Here is a 23,956-nt window from a genome sequence, read left to right as displayed (position 1 = left end):
GGGCTGGGTAATAGAGTAAATTCAAAAGTAACTGAGAGGAAGTTACAAGGAGTCAAAGACTACATAGATGTTTCTTCTTTAGGGACATAACTACTCAATCACTGCAAAGTGAAAACACAAAATTACTTTCTGTTGTAATCCACTGATTGGATTATACTAGCTGCTATCTACAAAACTCTCTTCAAGTTTTACATGGAATTCAACTTGGGAAGCTGAGATACAGTTTAAAATAATACCAGAAACCCTTCATTCAGCCATGTATTAAGGGATAAGCAAGATTCTAGTCCTAGATACATGAGGAACAAAATGTACAAGGTTCTGAGACTTCCCTGGTGGCGCAGTGGTTAACAATCCGCCGCCCAATGCAGGGGACACGGGTTCAATCCCTGGTCCGCGAAGATCCCACGTGCTGCGGAGCAACTAAGCCCATGAGCCACAACTACTGAGCCTGCGCTCTAGAGCCTGAGAGCCACAACTACTGAGCCCACGTGCCACAACTACTGAAGCCCGCACACCTAGAGCCCGTGCTCCGCAACGAGAAGCCACAACAAAGAGAAGCCCGTGCACTGCAAGGAAGAGTAGCCCCCGCTCGCCACAACTAGAGAAAGCCCGTACGCAGCAACGAAGACCAATGCAGCCAAAAAATACATTTTTTCAAAAAGGTACAAGATTCCTGCTTTCATGAAATTAATATTTGCTAAAACATAGTCCACAGAAGCAATAAAATAATAACTAAGAGTGAGGGCTGAACCTGGTTTGAATCGTATCTCACCAACCACTAGGGAAAATTACTTCACCTCTAAACCTAATTTTTATCATCAGTTATTTGAAAATAACACCTTACTAGGTTGTGATATGTGTATGTTTATAAAGTACTCAGAGCGAGCTTAATAGAGATTGCCCTTACTATGTTAACAGGTTTCCTATAATATGCTAATGTGTACTGGGGATCTCCAAGAAGGTAATTTTCTCCAAGCTTATTTCCTTCATACCACACCACGGAGTGATCTGCAGAGCACGTTTACAGCAAGAGGAACTCTCTACTACTGTGTCCCCTACTTCTAATCCACTAGGACTGATTGTTACTACTGTATCCTCAATACTGTCAGCCTCTTTTTTTTTTTTTTTTTACCACTTTTTAGCGTCCACTCTGCAAACCTCTTTAATCACAGTTCTAAGACTATTATGCCTCAGTCTCCCATGCTAGAGCCTGACCATCCCAGAAACAGAGGGAGTAGCTTTTAGACTAACTGCTCCAGTACTTGGAAGAACACAGTATGGTAACACTAAAAATGCCGTTTCAGAGAAACAGTGCATGCAGTTTAACCTCATTCTTTCAGTTATTCAGCAAACATTTATGGAGTTGTCTATACAACAGGCCCTCCTGTGATTCTATGCTAGGCCCTGAAGAGACAGCAGTGAACAAAGCAGATGCAACTCCTGCTCTTCAGCAGCTCAGTCTAAAGAAAACAGATACAAAAATAAATCAACCTAACAGGTATAAAACTCAGGTGGAACAGTGTGAAGCAGTGGTAAGGAAAAGTTCAAGGTGTTCTGAAACCTAACCTAGACTGGAAGGAGTCAGGGAAGGTTTCCCTGAACACAGACATCTAAACTGAGATGGGGAAGATGACTAGGAGTTAGTAGGATGGAGTCCTAAGTGCTTTACAAGCACCTATTACTCTTCACAACGCTATAAACAGTAGGCATATATTATCCCCACAGGGAAACTGAGGCTCAGAGAAGTTTTCATGGCTGGGAAAAGGCAGGGCTAGGGTTCAAAGCCAGATATCTAGATGAGACTCCAGGGAATGTACAAAAATGTACAGCATCCAATCAAATGTACAGCATTTCTTTACCACTACACTCTACTGTAAGTGACACACTCTAAGATGGCTCCCACAACACAGCCTCCTGCTGTTCATGCCCTTCCACAGACCCTTCCCTTGAACCAAGACCTAGGACTTGCTTTTAACCAAGAGAATACAGGAAATGTGAAGGGATGTCACTCCTGCGGTTATGATACATGAGACTGTGTATCTGTCTAGTGCGTAGACTCGCCCCTTCACTGTCTTTGAGAAAGTAGTGGCCACGCTGGAAAAGACCACACAGCAATGAACTGAGGGCAGATGTCTGCCAACAGGTAGCAAGAAACTGAGGCCCTCAATCCAACATTGCACAGGGTACTGAATTCTACCAACAATCATATGAGCTTAGGGGAGACCTTCCCCAGTTACACCTGAGATGAGACCAAAGCCCCATCAATAACTTGACCAGAGCCCTCTGAGACCCAGCTAAGCTAAGCTGTGCTCAGACATCTGACCTACAGAAACTGTGAGGCCATAAATGTACTTGTTTTTTAAGTTTCTAACTTTATGGTAATATTGTTACATATCAAGAAATAACACCCTGTTACACAATAAAGTTCTTCCGCCATATCCTGGTGCTTTGCTGAAATAATGATTTGCAACTACTCAACTACACAGCAAGCCAGCTTCAGGTAGCAGTCACAATTACTCTTTTTAAGCAAAACTCATGTACCAAGATGTCAACATTAACCACAATCTGACCCTGTGTTTTATTTGTATTTTTATTGAGATACATTTGACATAAAATATTAGTTTTAGATGTACAACACAGTGATCTGACATTTGACCCTGCATTTTATTGTAGCCATTTTTTAATAACCTTGTCTGCTAATTCCATTGTCTCTATCATTTCTGTTTCTCCTGAGTTTTCTCTTCTGTCTTCAAGCTCACTAATCTTCTCTTCTGCCATGTCTAATCTGCCATTAATGCCATCCTGTATATTTTTCATTCCACACATTAGTTTTCACCTCTAAAAGTTTTATTTGGATCTTTTTATACCTTTCATAATTTCTGACTTTTTGAACATATGGAATACAGTAACTGCTTTCATGTCCTTGCCTGTTAATTCTAACATGTCAGTTCTAGGTTGGTTTCAATTTACTGATATCCTAATCGTAAGTCACATTAACCTACATCTAGTAATTTTTGATTGGATGCTGGACATTTTACACTGCTGAGTGTTAGGTTTCTTTATGTTTCTTTAAAGAGTATTGGCCTTTGCAATGACTGGCAATTACATTACTTTCAAATTACAGGTGACCCTTCAACAACAGACGGGTTAGAGGTGCTGACTGCCCCACACAGTCAAATCTCCAAGTATAAAATTCACAGCCAGTCATCCGTATCTGCAGTTCTGCATCCATGGATTCAGCCAACCGCAAATCATGTAGTACTGTAGTACTGAAAAAAATCCACGTATTAAGTGGACCTGCACAGTTCAAACCATGTTGTTCAAGGGTCAGTTGTAGTTTGCCCCTTTTAAGGCTTGGTTCTAAGATTTTTTTCAAACGGATCTAGAGTAACCTTTATTTTAGGACTCGTTTAGCCCCATTAAGACATGACCCTTTTGGATTCTCAATCAACACAGCATATAATGAGATCTTTCTACTTTGGCTAGAAAGTACTCAAATATTTTCCAGCCCTGGGTGAGCTCAGAAGATTGTTCTGCTTACAGCTTCCCAGTGGACTCCTTCCCCAGAAACGTTTCCTTCATGAAACTGTACCCTACACGTGCACCACAGATGGGCATTCAGTCGGCATTTAAGGGGACCACTACGAAGGTTTATGGACCTCTTTCTCTGCAGAACTCCCTTCTCTCCAGAACTCTGCTCCTCGAATCAGAACCATTTTGGCCTCCCCCAACTCCAACCTTCCTTTCCTCAACTCACTGGCTTTTGGGGGGATCTCCTTCCCTGCACTGAGATCTGCCTCCAGGCAGAAAGGTGCACCATCACAGGACCTCCTCGTTTGTTTCCCATCTGTTAGGGATCGTGGTTCTGCACTGCCTATTGTTTAATATCTGAAAACAGTTGTTCCATGTATTTTGTCCAGTTTCCTAGCTGGAGGGTAAATTCAGAATGTTACTGCCCCATAGTCAAAAACAGAAGTCATGACTCCTGACAACAATTTTAAAGTAAATGTTTTATAAGATACAACTCCTAAACATACACACACACATCATTATCACGTTATCCTGTCTTTATTTTTATCATGATAGGTATCTCTCTTGGTCAATTATGTTATTTGTTTTCTTGCTTATTCTACATTTCACAATAGAACGTAAGCTCTGCGAGTACAGGGATCTTCCCTATATTGTCACTCCTGTATCTCCAACACCTAGAACATATCCTGAACTAGAACAGGCACTCAAATTCAGCAAATTCATTAAATCAATAAGCAAAGTGTTTTACAAGTATTTCACTTAATATATATTGTGAACTCTTCTACTTAGTAAATTCTAATCTAGATACAAGTAACCCTGACCATACAGAGTTCCTTAGAATTGTCTATTGTCATAATTAGCATCATCTGAGTAAAGGTTCTTAGTTGCAAACAAAAGAAACTAACTCTAGCTTTGTTGAAACTGTAAAGGAAGTTATTAAAGTGTATTAGGCAACTCACAGAAAACCCCAGAGGGCCAGGCTGGAAGGCTACATAACCAAGAACACCGAAAACTCAAACCACAGATCTGGTCCAGTGGAGACAACACAGAATTCGGTCCCTGTGATTTGTAGAGATACCACTGACCCCGGAACTAAATGCTACAACTGGATCTGTCACTGACTGCCTCCAGAAGAGCCGCAGCTGCCATCCCCCTTGCACTGCAGAACACAGACTCTGCAAAGTGCCTGCTTCTGAAAATCACTGGCTTCTGAGGTAGTGGAATGGAGGTCCCAGGTCATACGATTGCATCCTAACCCCCAAAAAACGCAGAGAAAGTGAGCAACTGGCTTTCATAATGGAAGACGTCTACCTCCCACCAAGATTCTTTTTTTTTTTGTGAGAATTAAATAAGAGAGTGCATAAAAAGGCCTTCATTAGAATAGCACCTATACTAAATTGACATTTTTAAAAAGCTGTTACCTATTTATTTATTTATTTACTTATTTTGTGGTACGCGGGCCTCTCACTGTTGTGGCCTCTCCCGTTGTGGAGCACAGGCTCCGGACGCGCAGGCTCAGCGGCCATGGCTCGTGGGCCCAGCCGCTCCACGGCATGTGGGATCTTCCCAGACCGGGGCACGAACCCGTGTCCCCTGCATCGGCAGGCGAACTCTCAACCACTGCGCCACCAGGGAAGCCCCCACCAAGATTCTTAAGGTGAAGAATTCCCCCAAACATAGAAAGCTATTAGACGTTCTGGTTAATTATCTGAAAGACTAATGAACCAGTAACACAAAGCATCAATCCCAGCATACCAGAACTTTTATCTATTTTTTCAATTAATGGGTTATAGAAGCTCTATGTTCCTTTTTCTTTTCTATCTGAATGTTTAACTTTAGGGCCCGTAACTGTTCACTGGGTTTTTTATTATCTGGAAGCAGCATAAGCAATCTACTATGATTAACCTTAAGCAAATTTACTTCCCTGCATCTCAGTTTTCTAACTTATAAACAGATACTATCCACCACCTTCTAGGGCTGCTGATAATATTAAAATAACTAATAATAAATATGTAGAGTCTGGCCCATAGCAGGCAATCAATACTAGCATTATTTAATAATGTTACCATTATTAAATAGTTTATTTTTTAATAAGAGAAACTCACTGATTTACATGAACATCTCTTTTTTAAAAAAAATCTGCCAATGCCAACAAGCTGAAGATCCAAGTTTCTATTTTACATTGGTATTATAAATGTTATCCCCCTTAGCCCCTTTCTTATGAGAAATGAAGCAACAATAAAGTAGTCTAACATGTTGCCACCAGAACTAAGTTCAAGGAATACGTAAACAGATGGACAAATGGATAGCTGGATAATGGAAGCATCAAGCCATGTTTCCTTTAGAGTTCTCTACAGTGAATTCTAACCATACTGAAGAGCTTCATGACCATGAATGGGACCATGTATGTCCATCTAACTCACAGCTACGTCCCAAGGGCCTGGCAAGGGGCCAAAGAGCCAAAAAATAAAATCTGAATATTTGCTTTTCTAAATATTTACTACAGAAACTAGTCCCTGAGAAAGGTTTCAGAACTACTTTAAAACAAGTCCCTTTTAAGCTTTTAAAAAGATCATTCACCTGACGAGATCAAAAGCTTCAGTAATTTTCTAACTACAAGACTCAATTCTTTTGAAAATCCATCCGTACAACGAACTTTCCCTCAATCATTCTTCTTGTTCTGTTGTCCAAACGTGAAGAAAAAGTAAAGCCAAAACGCATCCAAATCACTTTCTTCACTTTTTTATCATCTTTTTTTTTGGCTGTGTTGCGTCTTCGTTGCTGTGCACGGGCTTTCTCTAGTTGTGGCAAGCGGGGGCTACTCATTGACGCGCGCGGGCTTCTCATTTTGGCGGCTTCTCTTGCTGCGGAGCATGCAGCCTCAGTAGTTGTGGCACGTGGGCTCAGCAGTTGTGGCTCGCGGGCTCTAGAGCGCAGGCTCAGTAGTTGTGGCGCACGGGCTTAGGCGCTCTGCGTCATGTGGGATCTTCCCGGATCAGGGATCGAACCCATGTCCCCTGCACTGGCAGGTGGATTCTTAACCACTGCACCACCAGGGAAGTCCCTTCTATCACTTTTTAAATGACGCCAAAGCTAGAGCTTATTTTAAATGTGAACCCAAGAGCTACTGCAAATGCTGGATTGACATTCCAGATATAATTACTGAATGAACCTCACTTTGTTGGCTAAGAATCATAAAGAATATCCAGCCTGATTCCCTCCACAATTTAAAACCCTTCCAAATGAAACTAAGAACTGTATCTATTTCAATAAACTAGTAAAATTATGTACTCCTTTAATAGAGAAAGCACAACCTTTCAACTCCGTAATACCAACACTGAACTTCTAACAACTAGTAGGTATTTTCATATGCACTGATTAAATTAATCCATGAGTAAATAACTCTGTTTTTTTACTGGCTACATAGAGTTTTCCAAGCTTATTTTTAAAAAAACAGGATTCACCTTTTTCTTCTTCTTCAAGGCTCCCATATTCCCTGTCCAACTCTTACTCCAAATGTACATTCCCCTTATGTAATCATTTGGTCCTTGAGACCAACTAGTAAAGACCAAAACGTAGTTCACTGATTCATTCAACAAATGTTTATCTGGTACTCACCATACGCCAAACACTTGCCAATCTCTCAGAATGCAAGGGGAAGCAAAACACCACTGCTCCTGCTCTCTGGAGGGTATTAATAAAACAAGCACTAAAAAAATGACCAACTGTGATAAGCATTGTGAAAGAAAAGTACAGGGAGACATGAGATATTAAAAAAGAAGAGGTGACTAGGACAGGGGTCTGCTTTCCCTGACAAAGTAATATCTGAACTGAAAATGGAGGAGGAAAAGAAGTTAACTAAAAGAAAGAAGGGACGATGGCCGGCCCAGGAAGCAGACACGCAAAGACATGGGAGACAAGACGGCTTAAGTCAGCTGGAGCCACGTCATCCAGGTAGGGGGTCCTATGACTAGTCTAGTCTTTCCCCTAGAAGTCACAATAAATCATTAAAGAGGTTTTTTTTTTTTTTAAGAACTGAGAATTCTTGTTCATCCATTTGTTCAGATCTCTCCTCTATTTCTATCCATTCTATTGCATTTTATTCCTTGACCTTCCCTATATGCCCACATCCTTTACTTCAGATGTCTGTATCTTTATCTTATTCAGCAAACAGCCTTCTTCCAAACATCTCCCATGAATCCTAAGACTCTGTCTTCAATTTCTTCCCTTTGCATGGCTGACTCCAGTACTGCTGAGTAGCTGTGGGCCTTCAGGCCAATTCTTAGGTAAATTTACCTAGCATTACTGACATTTTGAACTGTACCACAGAACCACTATAGGGAAATTCAAAGATTGAAATTAGATTACAAAATATGCTGAGATCCTAATAATTTTCTCACCATTGCTCTTTTGGAAAACTTTAATGAAACAGTCTTTTGTACCACAGTAATGTCTCTCAAAAATAAATGTGTTTGGCTTGTGCTCCGCAACAAGAGAGGCCGCGACAGTGAGAGGCCCGCGCACCTCGATGAACAGTGGCCCCCGCTCGCCGCAACTAGAGAAAGCCCTCGCACAGAAACGAAGACCCAACACAGCCGTAAATAAATAAATAAACAAACAAACAAATAAATAAATAAACGTCTTTGATGTAAAGGTGAGGTAAAGCACACCACTGTGATGACAGCTGTTCTTTCTCAAGGAGAAACGATCAAATCAGAAAAAATTTTTCAGCAGACAGTACCTGTCTTAAAGACAGCAGTCCTACTTATATCCAAATAAACTTTAACCTAAAATTAACTGTCAAAGGGACTCTTAAAAGGAGACAAAAATTTTGACCTTCAAAAGCAACATCAAACATTACTCAATTTCATAGACTGTGTTCCCTTTAATGAAAATTCATGTATACTCTAGACTGAGTCCTTAAGCCTACTCTGGATTAGGAGCAAGCTGTTAAAGATCCCCCGCTACAACTAACTTCCGTGATGGCACACACGGCGAGGGCTTTACTTGAGCATTGATTCCCAGGCCCTAGTGCCACGTTTGGCGCTCGTAGGTACTCGATAAATAGCTCTATCTGCCTCACAAGATAAATGCTTTTTAGATGATTGGTCTCCCAATAACGACATATGTGAAAATAAACAGAATATATATGGTATTTTTCAGGAAAATACTAAGACACGCAGAATAAATTCAACCCTCACATGTTTAACTACTCTATACTTTTCAAACCGTGAACTATGATACAACCTGTTCCTTTCCAGAATCACAGCTTCTAACACTGCCTTCTCCGACTGCCCCATTTTTTAGCTCATTTTTAATGGTGCTACAAATTATTTCCACCTGTCACTAATGGAAGGTTTGAACTACAATAATAATTCTATCTTCTGTTCTTCCACAGTTCCTTCAGGACCCTACTAGGAAATATTCTCAACTGTCCCATTAAGCCAGTCATTCGACTCCTTATGACCTTTACTATAATGCCACCAAAGCTGAATTCTCTCCTATCTCCAAAACCTGGGTCACAATGCTATTTGAATCCAGAAATATTCACTTTGTTCTGTTGAAAATTAAATAATTAGGAACTCAAGATGTTCCGAACTTGGCTCTCCCTCCGTCTTGTTTTTCCCTCTCTATTCCTCATGCCTGTACACCTAGAAAGAGCCTTTCAAAACCTTCCTTCTTAGGCTGTCATCTCCCTAACTCAAGGATCTGCCATCATCGCCCTGCTGAAAAACCAACTGCCCCAAATTCAAATTCCCTTTAAGACCCGTAACTCTCATTTCTCACTGCAATTGTTCTTATCCCTCCCCCAACATAACACACACACACACACACACACACACGCTCTTATACTCCAGGTACACCCACCACAGGTGCCCATATGACTTCTTCCAGCCGACTGTCACTTCCCCAGGTTCTACTGTAAAAAGCCCATCCATTCTTCGAGACCAAGCTCCCATCCCTCCTCCTCCACAAGGCATGCTCAAATGCCCAGATCTGTCTGACTTTCCCGTGTTCTTCTAGTTGGCTCTCTGTATGGCAATAGCTCTCATCGTTGGCAGCCATGGTCTTCCCTGTGCTGATTTTGCCCGTATACACACAACCATCTCAACACTAACAGCGCAGGTCACCAAACCTTACTCACTTTTGTAGTCAAAGTTTCTACCACCGTAATTCACACATCTTATACAGAGGACAGGCAAATGTTTCCTCAGTTGAAGAGGAACAAGAATCCCCTTTTACAGTTTATCAAAGTACGTACAATTATAAGCATTTACAATTTATCAAGTTTTTCATTCAACAGAATAAATAAAGGAAAATCACAGAACAATTTTAACTAAACAACAAAGAATGAATACTTTGTTATTTAACGTACAAGACTTACAGTACAACGTAAGATGCTCAAATTCACTCATAAAGAAATGTAAATTCAAACAACTAGACTTCACTGTTCACCTATTAAATTGACAAAGATTTAAAACTTTGATAACACCAGTGTTAGTGAGATCTGGAAAACTATACACTCTCAGACACTGCTGATGAAGTACGAATTGGCTACTTTCTGGAAGACAATTTGGCAATATATATTGAAATGTGCACATACCTGGTGAACCAGCAATTTCCCTTAGAAATATGTACTCTCTGGCTAACGCTCACAGAAAAGTTACATGTACAAGGATGTACAATGCAGCATTGTTTAAAAATAGCAAAAATAGGGAAAAAAATTTAAATGCTTTTTAATGGAGACTGACTCAATTGTGCTGCATCCATAACATGGAATACTTCCCATCCGTTAAAAAAACAGGGAAACTCTACCACCTGATATGGCAATATTTCTAAGGTGATCAAGAAGCTTAAGTTGCAAAACTGTGTGTTTAGCATGATCCCATTTGCTTTTGATTTTAAGTACACAGAGTGGATACACAAACACACACACACACAATGTCACACTAAAAAAAAATCAGGATCGCACTAAATATACAGCTTTGTAACAGACGTGTATATATGTTTACATATACAGTTGTACATTTATATGTATAGAACATTTCTAGTAGGAAAAACTAAATAGCTATTACTTATGGAGCACAGCGGGGTGGGGGGGTGACACCATTCTACCGGGCTGGATCTTTTTTTTTTTTTTAATCGTGAAAATACGTAACTTGTTGATTGTTAAGAACTAAAATTCTCTAGATCAAAATGATACCTTTTATGTCTGATATAAGACTGCTCAAACAGGAGCCCTAAACAGATGAAAAAACACTCAGAAAAAGAGAACACTCCTACTCCAATGACTCCGTATTCCATCAAGCCCAGTGATCCTCAGCAAAATGATCCAGTCCCATTACGGACACCCTTAGCAACAGAAGGCCAGCAAGTGCCAGTCTAATGCTACCAACCTCCGGCCACCAGAGAAGCCTCCATGAACCCTTCCAGGACTGCACCACAAGGAGACATTTCTCAAACATGCCCTTCATTTTCCTTGGGCAAGGGCACATGTGCCCGACCCTTCCCTCCCCGTCCCAAACGTGCTACTCTCCAATGTTTAAAATGACAGCCAGCTAAATGATAAAAATAAAGCGTTAACCTGATAACAGATAAAGGATATTCCTCTGGGAATATTTCCACTTTAAATCAGGAAATCCAGCTCTTACCTTAAGCTAAAGGAATGAATTCAACAGTGAGAACTGCAAGCACACCAGAAGAAAAGGAAAGTAATAATTTGAGGACATGACCTCCCTTTGCTCCTTCTAAACATGCCAGATCAAAACCTACCTGTCATCTACCCTAACGCTGGAGATACCCTACCCTACCCACTACAGCACCGACACTAACTATATCTGAATTAAAACCTCAACTTCCCACCTTTAAATACTTATTTGACCAACTCAGGCTATTCTTCTAAGAGGCTAAGAAGACAGGTAAGTGAGCCAACCATTCACTACCAATGAGCTCACACATAAACAGCAACATATTTGAAAACAACAGATCTTCCTATAAAATCAAAAATGCAGTTGTACTCTATTCTCTGTCCCCTCTTCTGTAGAAAGAACAAAGAACTAAGAGCAGGAAAACATGTGCTAGTCCCCCAGACCTGCTTATTCTGAGGCACTGGTTAGTCATTTATTTTCTCTGCATCCCTTTCCTTCTCTAAAATGAGAGATGAACTATGTCAATGTTTCTCAAAATGTTTCTACTGCATCAGGATTACCTGGAGTCCAAATTAAGAAAAGGGATTCTACAGTGTCACCCATACTTACAGAAAGAGAAGTATCGGAGCTTGGGAATCCCACAACTTTGACAAGTTCTCCTGAAAACTGTTTGAGACCCATCAGTTCCTCAGGTCTCTACTTGACCTAATTATACGTTAGTTCAAAGAATCCTAGACCTTCCTCTTTTGTCAAACCCATGAAATAAAGAGGAAGATACTGGACAGAAAATGTTTAAATATCACTGCTATCATCCTCCTTGCAACTTCAGTGATTCAAACATTTACTGAAAACCTAACAAGATATTGCGATACTGAATCACAATATCCTAGTATTGCTTGCTGAGGATATGAGCACAAATACATACAGAACGGTCAAGGGGACTGCTAAAACTAAATCCAAGAGCTTAGATTTCAAATACTGTTTACATATAATAGTCACAGCAATCAAGAATCATGTTTCTATCAGAAAATACCGTCAGTAAAATAATGTGACCCAAAATTCCTTCACTACCAGAAGTTTAGTTACATTTTTTCGAATCTGACTACCTACGTATATACTCTATATACTATGTACTGATAGTCTATTTCAATTGGTACACCATAGTTCAAAAGAGTAATTTGCTCAAAAGAGCAAATATGGAATATAAACTTATTAATTAGTGCAATAAGTTGTCTTTTCAAAGTTCATTTCTGTAAGTTTCTTCCAAAACATTTGAAAGTGTGACAGGCAATGTTTCATAATCCCCCCTACCCCGATTCTCTTCTTTCAGTAGAAACAGATTTTCAGCCAAACAGCCACCTACTGAAGACCACATATCCCAGCCTCCTTTGCAGCTACGTGTGGCCACCTAAGTTCTGACCAATGGGTGTGAACAAAAGTCACATATGCAACTTCCAGGTTTGTCTTTAAAGAGGGGATGTTCTCTCCCCACATCCTGTTCCTGGACTGTGAGTGTGGTGAGGAGCTGTCTTGAACTATACAGGAAATGGTGTCCCCTTGAGCATAGGAAAACAAGACGGAAGGAACCAAGGTCCCCTATATCTTGGAGCCACCACATCAGCCTTAGACTACTTATATGAGAGAGAAGTAAACTCCTTGTTTAAGCCACTGTATTTAGTCAGAACACAGGTCCAATCTTGTGTTCCAACTAATGCATATAGAAAGATTAAGTTACTAATAAATATTACGTAACAGCTACTTACCAGCTCAGTAAAGCTGAAACTCTAATTATAAATTCTTGGGTAATCTCACTACTGAAATTATTGCTACTGTATCACTTACATTTATATGGCATTTTACACTTTTTGCAAAACACCTCATTACAGTATCTCATTTCACATTCTCAAAATCCTGGGCAAGGCAGCGGGGGCTCTGCACATCTGGATATAGGACACTAAAGCTCAGAAGCTACTTTGCCCAAGGCTGCAGAACTAAGGAGTGGTGCTCAGGTAGGATGTGGCACACAGGTTCCTCATTCCACCGTTCCATGTACATGTACATTTAGCTACACCTGTTATGTGCCAGGCACTGGGGTTACAGAATTATTCCTGTCCAGATGGACCTTACAGTTTAGTGGAGAGAGGGAGAGACAGACAATAAATAAGTACATGTACTTATGCGTACATATGAATAACTGTATAGCAACTTCTAGTAATGGCTGTCAAAAAAAGCAGAGTCTGTAAGAATGCATGGCCAAGGAATCCTACTTAGACTGGGGTTTGGGGCAAGGCCTCTGAAGAAGTAGCATTTATGCTGAGACCATAAGGATGAGTATAAATGAAGAAGAGGAAAAGAGGGAGAAAGCTATTAAGAAATGTATGTGTGCTATCTCAGTCTTCACAAGAACCCCATGGTAAGTATCATCAACCCCATTTTACAGATGAAGAAACTGATGCTTAGCAAAATCACTGTGCCTTAAGTCCACACTGCCAGTGAGTGGCAGGACTTGTTGAGATTCCAGACCTGCCTGACTCAGGAGGCTCTGCCTGGCACCATCTCACAGGCCAATACTCTCTCCACAGTTACCATGCTTCCTCAACTGCTATCTCTAACTTGCTATCAAGCAGATTTTGGATAGATGTCACAATTTGAGCATCTTCTTACCCAAATGCATGTGCTGAACTGCCAACCTTAACCACAAATATCCATAAAACTTAAAAAAATAATAAACTCTTTCCAGTCGAAGTTTTACATACTTAGAGAAATAAGGGGATTATTTAATGACAGGTATGTTATTTAAAATAGAAGTGATGCTGAAACCAGTTTCATTCCATGGTAAACAAGTTCACTAAGCCCCTCTCCACAAAATGAATTTGAACAAGCAATCCAATTATGGGGAGATAAAACTGAAAATAATTCATCAAGAGTAAAGATACATTTTAAACTATTATGCACTATATATCAGATATGGGCACATGTCCATCAAACAAACAAAACTTTAACAGTATTACAAACTTTTAAAAGTCACCTTCTAGAAGAGAGGATACATAGCTCTGGGAGAAGAACCAATTGCTGAAAAGCCAAAATGGTTCTGTATTAGCAAAAAGTATGCCTACAAGGAACTACATTATCTTAATGTTCAATGCACCATAAGTTATCTCCAATGAAGAATTTTAACTTGTTATACAACTCTGCAAGTAGGATTTCAAAGCAAAACCATAACTTTTTAAAAACATTTAGCTGGTTTATACAATGCAATATTTCCAAGTCATTTTGTTTTCATACACCAAAAAATGAAACTAAGGCTGCCTGTAGCCACTAGGTTAGGAAACAAGACTTGTCTCTAATTGCCTAATATGAGCCTTAAATTAATTACTTTAGTCATGTGAAGTCAACATTTCACTTTCACATAACCAATGGTAAACTTTACAGCTCTAGCTTAACATTACAGCATTGACATAAGGCAAGATTTCAAATGATTTCTTTATTTAGAGACAACTGGGAAGAAATTTTAAGTAATTTAAAATAATTTGATGATTTTTCCAAGTAATTAACCACAAATTTTAACCCCCCCCAAAATTTTTAAACCAAATCTGTGCACGCCTTGGATTATGAATTACTATAATTTCTCTAGCCATCAAAACATTGCCCATTGTCAAAATGATATACGGTAAGCAGTCCTTCAAAAAACATAACCACTATGTATACATGTAAGGTGCTCACACAAAAGTAATAAAGTCACGCATTTCACCTTACAGGGCAAAGTGTGATAGTGTCAAGTTTCAGGTGATCATGTTTGATAGCTTCAAGTAATATCTTTACTTCTAAACAGAAAATAAATACACAGAAGTATCTGGAGGTAAAACCACCAAAAAACTCAACAGAAAATAGTGACTCTTAGCTCACAGTTTAAATTACTGATAGTAATACAACAAAATTCTAAGACTACTAAAATTCTGGGAGAGAAAAGTCAAGTTCTTTATAAAGACTCTGGAAGTTTTGGGGTTCTGCTGGGTTGAGATAAAGTTTTTCTCGGTGGGGGGATAAAAAGAGAAACTGCTTGTGGGTGGGGGTGGGCATGTAGGAAATGTGAAAGTTCTTTGAGACAAAAGTGAATGTTAAAGCAAAGAAAATTTGGCACACACCTTACCACAAATAAAGTCACAAATGAAGCCCCCTCTTCTATTAAGCTTATCTTTAAGATCATGTAGAAGGCAATTAATTCCCTTCTCACTCATAATAAAGTTGCTTCTATTCAAGTTTTCTCCCCATGACTAGATAGTTGACAAGCATAAACATGCATGTGAAAACATTCCTGGGCATTCTAAACTTCTAAGCTTTTTTTTGTTTTGTTTTCAAGTAGTATCCAAGATTCAATACAAATTAGCATCTTCTTTCTTTGCATAGTTTCAAAACAAAACATATGCCAAAGGTCACTCTCACCACGTATTATAACAAGTTATCTTAAGTTTGGTTTCATGGGGATTTGTAGCTCTACAAAAACCTATGTAAATTCTTTAAATACCAGTTGTTGCACTTACCACACTCCCCACCGCAACATCTCTAAGTCATACACACAAAAAAATCTCCATAAATGAAACTAAGGGGCAGATATCAGACAATATTCTAGAGGAGGAAAAAATTCTAAGCCAGGTTTTTTTTTAACATCTACATTCCCAAACAAGACACTGCATTACAATGGAACATCTTCATTCGTTCTGAATGTTAGTGCCCTTAAAAGAGGCTGGATTAACTCAATTTTTGAATCCCCAGGACACAGTAACTATGTATGTTTGTTAAGTTTCCATTAAATTCCACCAAAAAGTCTTTAAAAGAAATGTAAGAAACGATCTTAAACCTAAATTCCATATTCCAAACAAACACAAGATCTCACTAGATCACTCAGTCCATCTCCCAACCCTACCAGTAAGGACCGTCCACTCACTTAATTCTATTCAAATCCATAATCTTTTTTAGATTTCAAAGGAGTGACTCTTCACCTTACAGACACAGGAGAAACCCTTCCTTCCAGGATAATTAACTTCTGAGCTTACGCTTCTTATGAACTTTTTATACTCAGTTTTACATTACAACTTGCTGTAGACATTGACAGGACTCAACTTTTTGGCAAGGTTTGAAGTCTAAATGAATTTGGACGGCCACCATAAACATCACTGCTATTCCAAGGCAAATCCTCCAAAAGCGCTGGGGTACTTTAAATGTAAGTCATATGTATACTAAAAATCTTAATATAACTGAGTGAACTTTTTTCATAACTGCAGGCTCTTTGAAACGATCTTCTTCCGTTTAAAATCTTAGCACCTGAAATTTTAATTCTCTTTCCACATTTATACTCTAGCTGAAAAAAATATTCTCGTAACTTATCAAGATATGAGAAGTTTACAAAACAAAAGCTAAAGGTAATTCCACTGAATTATGAAAACGCCCCCAAAATCAAAATATTAAATATATCCATTCTTAAATACTTTGTATATGTAAAGTGTAAGGGATCACAGAGAAAATCTTAAGTATTCAAAGATAAAAAGTAACTAAAAATAACTTTGCACAAAACTTTCTTATGACTCATCAATAGTTACATGACTATAATTAAATTTAAGTGTGAACAAAAACTCACTGAATAATATTTTTTAATTCCTTCCATTCAAAAATTGTCTACGTAGTTTGCTTGGGAGCGGGGGGGTGGGGGGGGACAGAAACTGACTACTTAGTTTCATTCAGAGGCCCTCACCTCAACCTTTCCTTTCCGCTTCCGCAAACCACAAAGTTAATTCCATGCAAAACACTATACGTGGACAGAAGCTCTAGGTTAGAACCCTGAGTCATTACACACAGATCGCTCCAAAATTTGCCAGTATTTACAATAATGAGTTATACCCTAGTGATTAAGAGCCCAGGCTGGCTAGACTCCCGGTCCCAGCTGTATGACCTTGGATGAGTCACCGCTCAGTTTCCTCATCTGTGAAATGGGTTAACAGTTCCTACCGGGAGGATAAGCGACTTAATTAACACACATAAGGCCCTGAAGAAAAGTGCCTGGCGCTATTCGTCCTAATCTTTAAATCAGTGTGAAAACAATGTTATAAGGTGTATTTTCTGACAACTTGGGCGGAATTCAAGAACCAAATGGTGCTGGCATTCAAGTACTGCACCTAGATTACAAGATCCACATCATCCAAGGGTTGGACGACAGGCACAGAGAAGTGGTCGGAGTCACTCACTCACTAATTCTGCCATTTTTAACTATTTCGGACCAGGGAGGGGCCTTTCGCTAAGTGTGAAGCTATTCAGCAGCTCCCGTGGCTCTAAACGACAGTGGGTCTGTGCCTATTAACAGACTTGTGAAGTTCCGTTGCAATACCCAGGTATCAATTATAATTTATGCATCCTCAGCCACCAATTCCTCCCGCTGCTAAACAAGTCATCAATCCACCTAGAGTGGCCGGGCTCACTTGCACTCACTGCACAACTTCGGAGCATGCCGAGTGCCCTGGCTCCAGCACACACCCCAAAAGGGCCGCGCGGGGACCGGGCTCGCGACCTTCCCCGGCGCCTAGCCCGGCAGCCAGCCCCATTTTCTTAACCCGCGCATTGTCCTTGCGGAGAACCCCGGCCGTTCCCACACTGGTGGGGACCAAGAGGAGGGACGAGGGAGGAGCTGGGGGAAGAGGATGAGGAGGAAGAGGAGGAGGAGGAGGAAGACAACCTCCTCCCCTTCGCTCGGGCGACCAGTGAAGGTCTGGCGCTTTCTCCGGCCCCCAGGCCCCGGCTCCCGGGAGGCCGCGGCCCCATCTCCCACCCTCCGCAACTTTCCCTCCGCTCGCACCCGCCTCTCCTCCGGGACCGGGCCTGTCGGGTTCCCTCCCCCGGCGGCCGGCCCCGGGCCGCGGCGCCTCCTCCTAAAATGGCAGGTCCCTCCCTCCGCCCGGCCGGCCTCGGCACGGGCCCGGTTGCAGGCCGCGGGGGGAGCCGGGCGCCGGGCCGGGCCGGGCGGGGCCGGGGCCGCGGCCGGGCCGGGCCGGACACTCACCGGGACGATGGCGGGGCGCTCGCGCCGTTCCCTCCGGTGAGTCTCTGCCTCGGGCTCTCGCCGCCGCGCTCTCGCCTCGGCCTCCGCAGCCAGCGCCGCCCCGGCCTCCTCTCTCCGCCCCCGGCGCTCCCGGCTCTGCGGCCGAGCCGCAGCCTCCTCAGTCTCTCTCCGGCTCGCGGTTCCAGCGGCGCCCGGGGCCGGGGAGGCGACAGCACTCTCCCCGGCAAATACCGCAGTCCCCGGACCCCGACTCCCGGCGACGGGGCCGCGAGGCCCGGCCCGGCGCGGAGGGCGGCGGCGGCGAGGCCGGGCGCCGAGTCGCGGCCGCTGCCGGTGGCTTCTTCCCGAGGAGGATTTTGTAAATCTCACAAAATGGCGCGCGCTCCAAACCTGCGCAGCGAGAAGCGCCGGGGCCCGAGCGGCGGCGGCGGCGGCGGCGGCGGCTCCTCCGCCAGGAGAGCCCGAACCGCCCGCCCCCGAGTCCCCGCACAGACAGACAGACACACACACTCACACACACACGCACGCACACTCGTCCTCGCACACGCTCACTCACATACACACTCTCACACTCACACCGGTCCCGCCCGCTCGCCGGCGGCGGCAGCGGCACCAACAGCAGCAGCAGGAACAGCAGCAGAAGCGGCGGCGGCGGCGGCGCCCGCACCCCCCGCTCGGGGTGTCCGCTCCCTGAGCCCGTCCCGGGCCGCGATCAGCAGCAGCGACGGCAGCAGTCTCCCCGGATCCCCCCGCCGCTCTTGCCGCCGCCACCCCCGCCTCACTCCAATGGGGCTTTTTATTATTATTCGGGCGGGAAGCGAAAGGGTTTAAAAAAAAACCAACCAACAAAATGGCGACGGACCGACCCGGTCGCTATAGCAACTGTCAATCAAAACGCAAAACCCAGGCTGACGTGCTGACGTCCTCCTCCCGCCCCCCGGCCCCAAGCCGGAGGGCGGGGCCTGTTGCTCGGGCAACGGCAGATTCCGTTCCCTCCTTTCCCTCTCCCCGTCCGTCCCCAACCAACCACCCAACCCCCCTCAGGTCACGTGAAGGATAAATTCGGAGTTCGGGCCCGCTACGAGTGTCAGAGGAGGGCGCGTGATTCGTTCGGGGGAGGGGAGAAGAGGGGGATGGCCGGGCCGAGGTAGAGAAGGGGAAAAGGAAGGAGGGCGAGGCGGCGGCCCGGCCTGTGCGCGAGCGCCCGCCTCTTCCCCGGCCGCCCGGCCGCGCCCCGCCCCGCTCCCGCCGCGCCCGCCGCGCCCGCCGCGCCCGCGCCGACTGCGGCCCGCAGAGCGCGCGCGGGCCCCGCGCCACCGCCCTCGCAGCCCAGCGCTTCCGCGTCGTGCGCCCGCAGCCCCGCCTGCTCCGGGGGGAGGGGGGCCGGACTCTGAGGCCGCGTGGGGACCCGGGGAACCCACCCCCCGCGCGCCCGGGCCGGGGGTTCTCACCTTCATCCCCGGGGAGCGCGCCAGCCGCGCACGTCCGCGGGTTTAAGCTGTTCTTCGAAGGGCTCGCGTGCCCCCCTCGCCGGAAAATGCCCACGGAGGCTGCGGCGGGGGGTGGGGAAGAGGCCGCCTCCGCGTTTCAGACATCTCCGGAATTCCGGACGCTTCGCCCGCATTCACGATGCCCCTGCGGCTGACACCTTGATTAAATCCTGTCTCTCGGTCTTTGAGGCGGCCAGTGCAAGCGTACAGAAATTATGGACGGAGCCATCATAAAAACTTTAGGCTGTGCAGGCTCTCCCAGGCATTCCCACGGATTTCAACCGCCCCCCCTCCCGCCTTTCCGGGCACAGCCTTCCTTCCCCGTCGGAATTCCCCGAAAATTAATCGTCTTAAGCTGTTACTGTATCTTTGTCCACCTCCCTGATTTTCTTTTTCATGTACCGTCTCAGTTTCCAGATTCTAGATCCGCCCACAATTTATTAATATTCTGGCCTTGGTTTATCTTTGTTTTATCTAGACCTTCTTCCTGACTAAATATTGCGAGGTGTGCTCCCCAGGCATTAAAACCTAGGTATGTTAGTAGCCCTGCTGTGCTGGCTACTATGTAATTAGTAGACAGCCACTGTCTGAAATTATATTTTGTATCAAGTCTAGTAAAATGGCATTTAATATGGTAAAAAGGATATGATACATAATATTTTACTCTTATTCACCAGTTTATGGATTTATTTCTAAGCTTGTTTTTGCAATCTTATGATAATGTATCAATTTTTTCGGAAGCTTAAACCGTTCATAAGTGCAGTGGCTGCAGATACAATCTTACAGGTGTAAAGAAAGACAACCCTATGGCCTATACGGGAGAAGAATCTAAAAAAAAGCGGATGTATGAATATGTCTAACTGTTTCACTTTGCTGTACACCTGAAACTAACACAACATTGTAAATCAACTATACTCCGATACATACAATGTTTTTAATCTTTTAGTACAAATCAAAAGGAAAAACAACCCCGTTATAAATACTGGTCTCTAGCCTGTGTGACTGGAGAAAAGACACTTGAGTTTTTCCAACAAATGTTTCCCTCCTACAGTTATTAGAACCTTGATATACTAAGGCAACCATTCAAATTAGCACAGGCCATGAAAGAAACCAGACTAAACTTAAGATAAATCAGGCAAAAAGTAGGCAAATAACTTACTTCAGACTGATTCTCATGGTATCAAAAGTTGCCATGACTATCAAAAGTTCTTTTAGAGTGCCGACTTTTTCAAAATTAGTAATGCAGTTAAAGTCCACATTCAACTCGATTGTTTTGAAGGAAGTGGCGAAGAGTGTCCCTATTGGGGTGAGAGATTGCAATCTTGACTCTGCCCAAACTTACACTTCCACCTATACAACCAACTCCTTCCTCCCTCCTGCTTCTCTTCTCCCGGCTCCCACCGCCAAACCCACCCCCATCCACCACAGTTTCACTTCTATCAGGACACTTAAGCATCTGCAACCTTTAACACTAAATTAAATTTGAGTCCATTTTTTATTGCTGGTGGGACTTCCCTGGTGGCGCAGTGGTTAAGAATCCGCCTGCCAATGCAGAGGACATGGATTTGAGCCCTGATCCGGGAAGATCCCACATGCTGCAGTGCAACTAAGCCCGCGAGCCACAACTACTGAGCCGTGAGCCACTGCTCACTGCTGAAGCCTGTACTCTGCAACAAGAGAAGCCACCGCAATGAGAAGCCCACGCACCGCAACGAAGAGTAGCCCCCGCTCACCGCAACCAGAGAAAGCCTTTGCGCAGCAACAAAGACCCAACGCAGCCAAAAATAAAAATAAATAAATTTATTTTAAAAAATGTTTATTGCTGGTAATGAAGGAAACTTGCATAAGTAATCTTCTAGATAACCTGAAAAGAATATGACAGTGTCTCAAGAAATGTGCCCTTGTCTTCAGTCAAGTCCATCTAGAAGGTTATCGGGGTGAAGCAGAATCTTGAGCTTATAGTCATGCAGTAATAGAAGGCATTGCTGGTCTTCATATCTAGAAGGCTGCACCCTTTCTCCCCTCCACCCCACGGCCACCACCATGCCTCCTCCCAGTATGACAGCCTTAAACAACGTTGATCAATAAAATAAGCTGTCCAGGTTGGAATGCTGTAAAATGGTTTTATACAGGCTTCACCTAAAAAGTAACCTGTGAATTATGCTAATCCCAAGCATGTGAACACATGTAGGCAGGAAGGACTCTGGTACAGATGCCAGTTTAGTCTTGACTAGGTTCAGTGATTAAATCCTTGCTCTCATCTGAGAATCTTCCCATCAGGTCCACTGACAGATGTATTACAAATATATCTAGTCATAGAAATTAACATCTACAAGCAAAGACCCCCAAATCACAGATGGTAACAGCCTGCACATACCCAGTACATTCTAGGGTATCTCTAAACCTCAGCAACATTACATCCCCGTTATACCAGTGAGAAATCAAGTCCTGAATAATTAAATAACTTTCCCAAGGTCATACCACCAGTAAGTGGTAAAGCCAAGATTTAAACTCATGTGTAATTGCAAAGCCTATGTTCTTTCCACAACACCAAAATGATGCAAGATTATTTGGAGATAGGGTTTTTACAGAGGTAATCAAGATAAGGTCATTGGAGTGAGCCCTAATCCAATGACTGATGTACTTATAAAAAGGTAAAATTTGAACACACAGACACAGGGAAGATGATGTGAAGACACAGGGAGAACGCCACCTACACCTGAGGCTGCCAGAAACTGGTAGAGAGGCTTGGAACAAGATTCCGTTTTGGACTTCTAGCCTCCAGAACTGTGAGACAATACCACCTGGTTGGTGGTATTTGGTTATGGCAGTCCCGGCAGACTGATACACTGATCTAAGTCCAGATGCCAGGGTTTTTTTTGCTGGTTTCCAAATCTGTTCATGACCACTCTTGGTGGTGTACCATACTAAGCCCAAAAGTTCAGTAGTTGGAACCCCACTGGGAGTTATAACCCAAACATTCCAAGGATAAACAAGCTAACCAAGAATCCTATCTTTGAGCCTCATACCAGGTGACAAGGTGCACAATTTACACTTCATGCCTGGACAGTGGTGAGGACACCCTTGCTCTTCTCACAGACTTCTGAGTGAAAGTTCTTGATTGTTCCCTCATACAAGCTTTATTGTTTGTTCTGATTTTAAAAGTAATTCGTGTATATCAAACAGATTAAAAAGAAACAAAATAAATTAAAACAAGAGAGGGGCCTTATTTAAGCTGACAAATGTAGTATGCTGAATGGACCGAAAAGTTAACACTCAGTTCTCTACAGTGGAGGTCCAAAGCCAAAAAATAAAAGTAATATATGGTCATTACAGACAGTTTTACAATATGGAAAACAATAGAAGTAAAGATTATTCATAGATACCACCCAGAGGTAAACCTTGTTATTAGCTTCATACTGGAATAAGTCCTCCCAGATTTTCTTAGGGAGACATGAGCTCACGCACACACATACAACATACAGAAGTACCTTTTATGCCTTTTGCCTTTTTTACTTAGTTATGCTGTGACTAAACTTCTGCGTTAATCAATTGAAATTTAGATAGTTATTTTAAAAGCTACAAGTATTCCATCAGTTGAACGAGCCATAATTAATTTAATTGCTCCTCTAGTTTTTTTTTAAGGACGTTTTCCTCTTTTTTTGTTATTACAAATAAAGCTGCATAAACAGCCCGTATATACACTTTACACACCTGTCTAGTTATTTCCTTAGTATAAGGGCATGTATCCTTAAAAGGCTTGATTCATGTTGTGAACATATCCCACAGAAATGATTTCACCGATTTGCACTCCTAAAAGTGGTATGTGAGATGGCTTTTTCCCACACTCTACCACACCCTCTTGTTTTAATTTGCATTTCTTTGACCATTTAGTATCTTCTTTGTATATATGTATATATATGTTTATTAGCTATTTGTGCCCTGCTTGTGTATATCCTATGCCTATTTGGGGGAGAAGGAAATATATAATGTCATATATATCGATTGTAATTTTTATCGATTTCTTTTTTTTTTTAGTTACTGCAAAGAATAAGGAGGAGGAGAAAAAGGAAGGAGGAAGGGGGGAGGGGATGAAGGAAGAGGTGGAGGAGAGAGGGAAGAAAGGGGGGAGGAGAAAGGAGAGGGGGAAGAAAAGAAGAAAAGAAAACTCGCAGGCCATATGCTGTTGTTAGGCTAGTATATGATATCAACACCAGACATTCATCACCACAGTCAGT

The 23,956-nt window shown here is 42.8% G+C and overlaps 1 protein-coding gene across 3 annotated transcripts in view; it reads right to left on the bottom strand.

Moving 5' to 3' along the window:
* Positions 1-20,019, bottom strand: part of DYRK1A (dual specificity tyrosine phosphorylation regulated kinase 1A) — a 144,363-nt gene extending 124,344 nt beyond the window's left edge. The window contains exon 1 of one of the 3 annotated variants that reach the window (XM_082625069.1): positions 19,680-20,019. The gene's annotated coding sequence lies outside the window, so the exon portion shown is untranslated. Of the gene's footprint in view, positions 1-18,228; positions 18,385-19,679 lie in introns of those variants that run through there. The other 2 variants (XM_082625072.1, XM_082625068.1) reach the window with 2 other exon arrangements.
* Between the last annotated feature and the right edge of the window lie 3,937 nt (positions 20,020-23,956).

This window comes from Mesoplodon mirus, assembly GCF_964341445.2.
Source record: "Mesoplodon mirus genome assembly, chromosome: 6".
Lineage (NCBI taxonomy): Eukaryota > Metazoa > Chordata > Mammalia > Artiodactyla > Ziphiidae > Mesoplodon > Mesoplodon mirus.
Note: the sequence above shows the minus strand (reverse complement) of the source record. Positions and strands in the feature narration are given on the sequence as shown.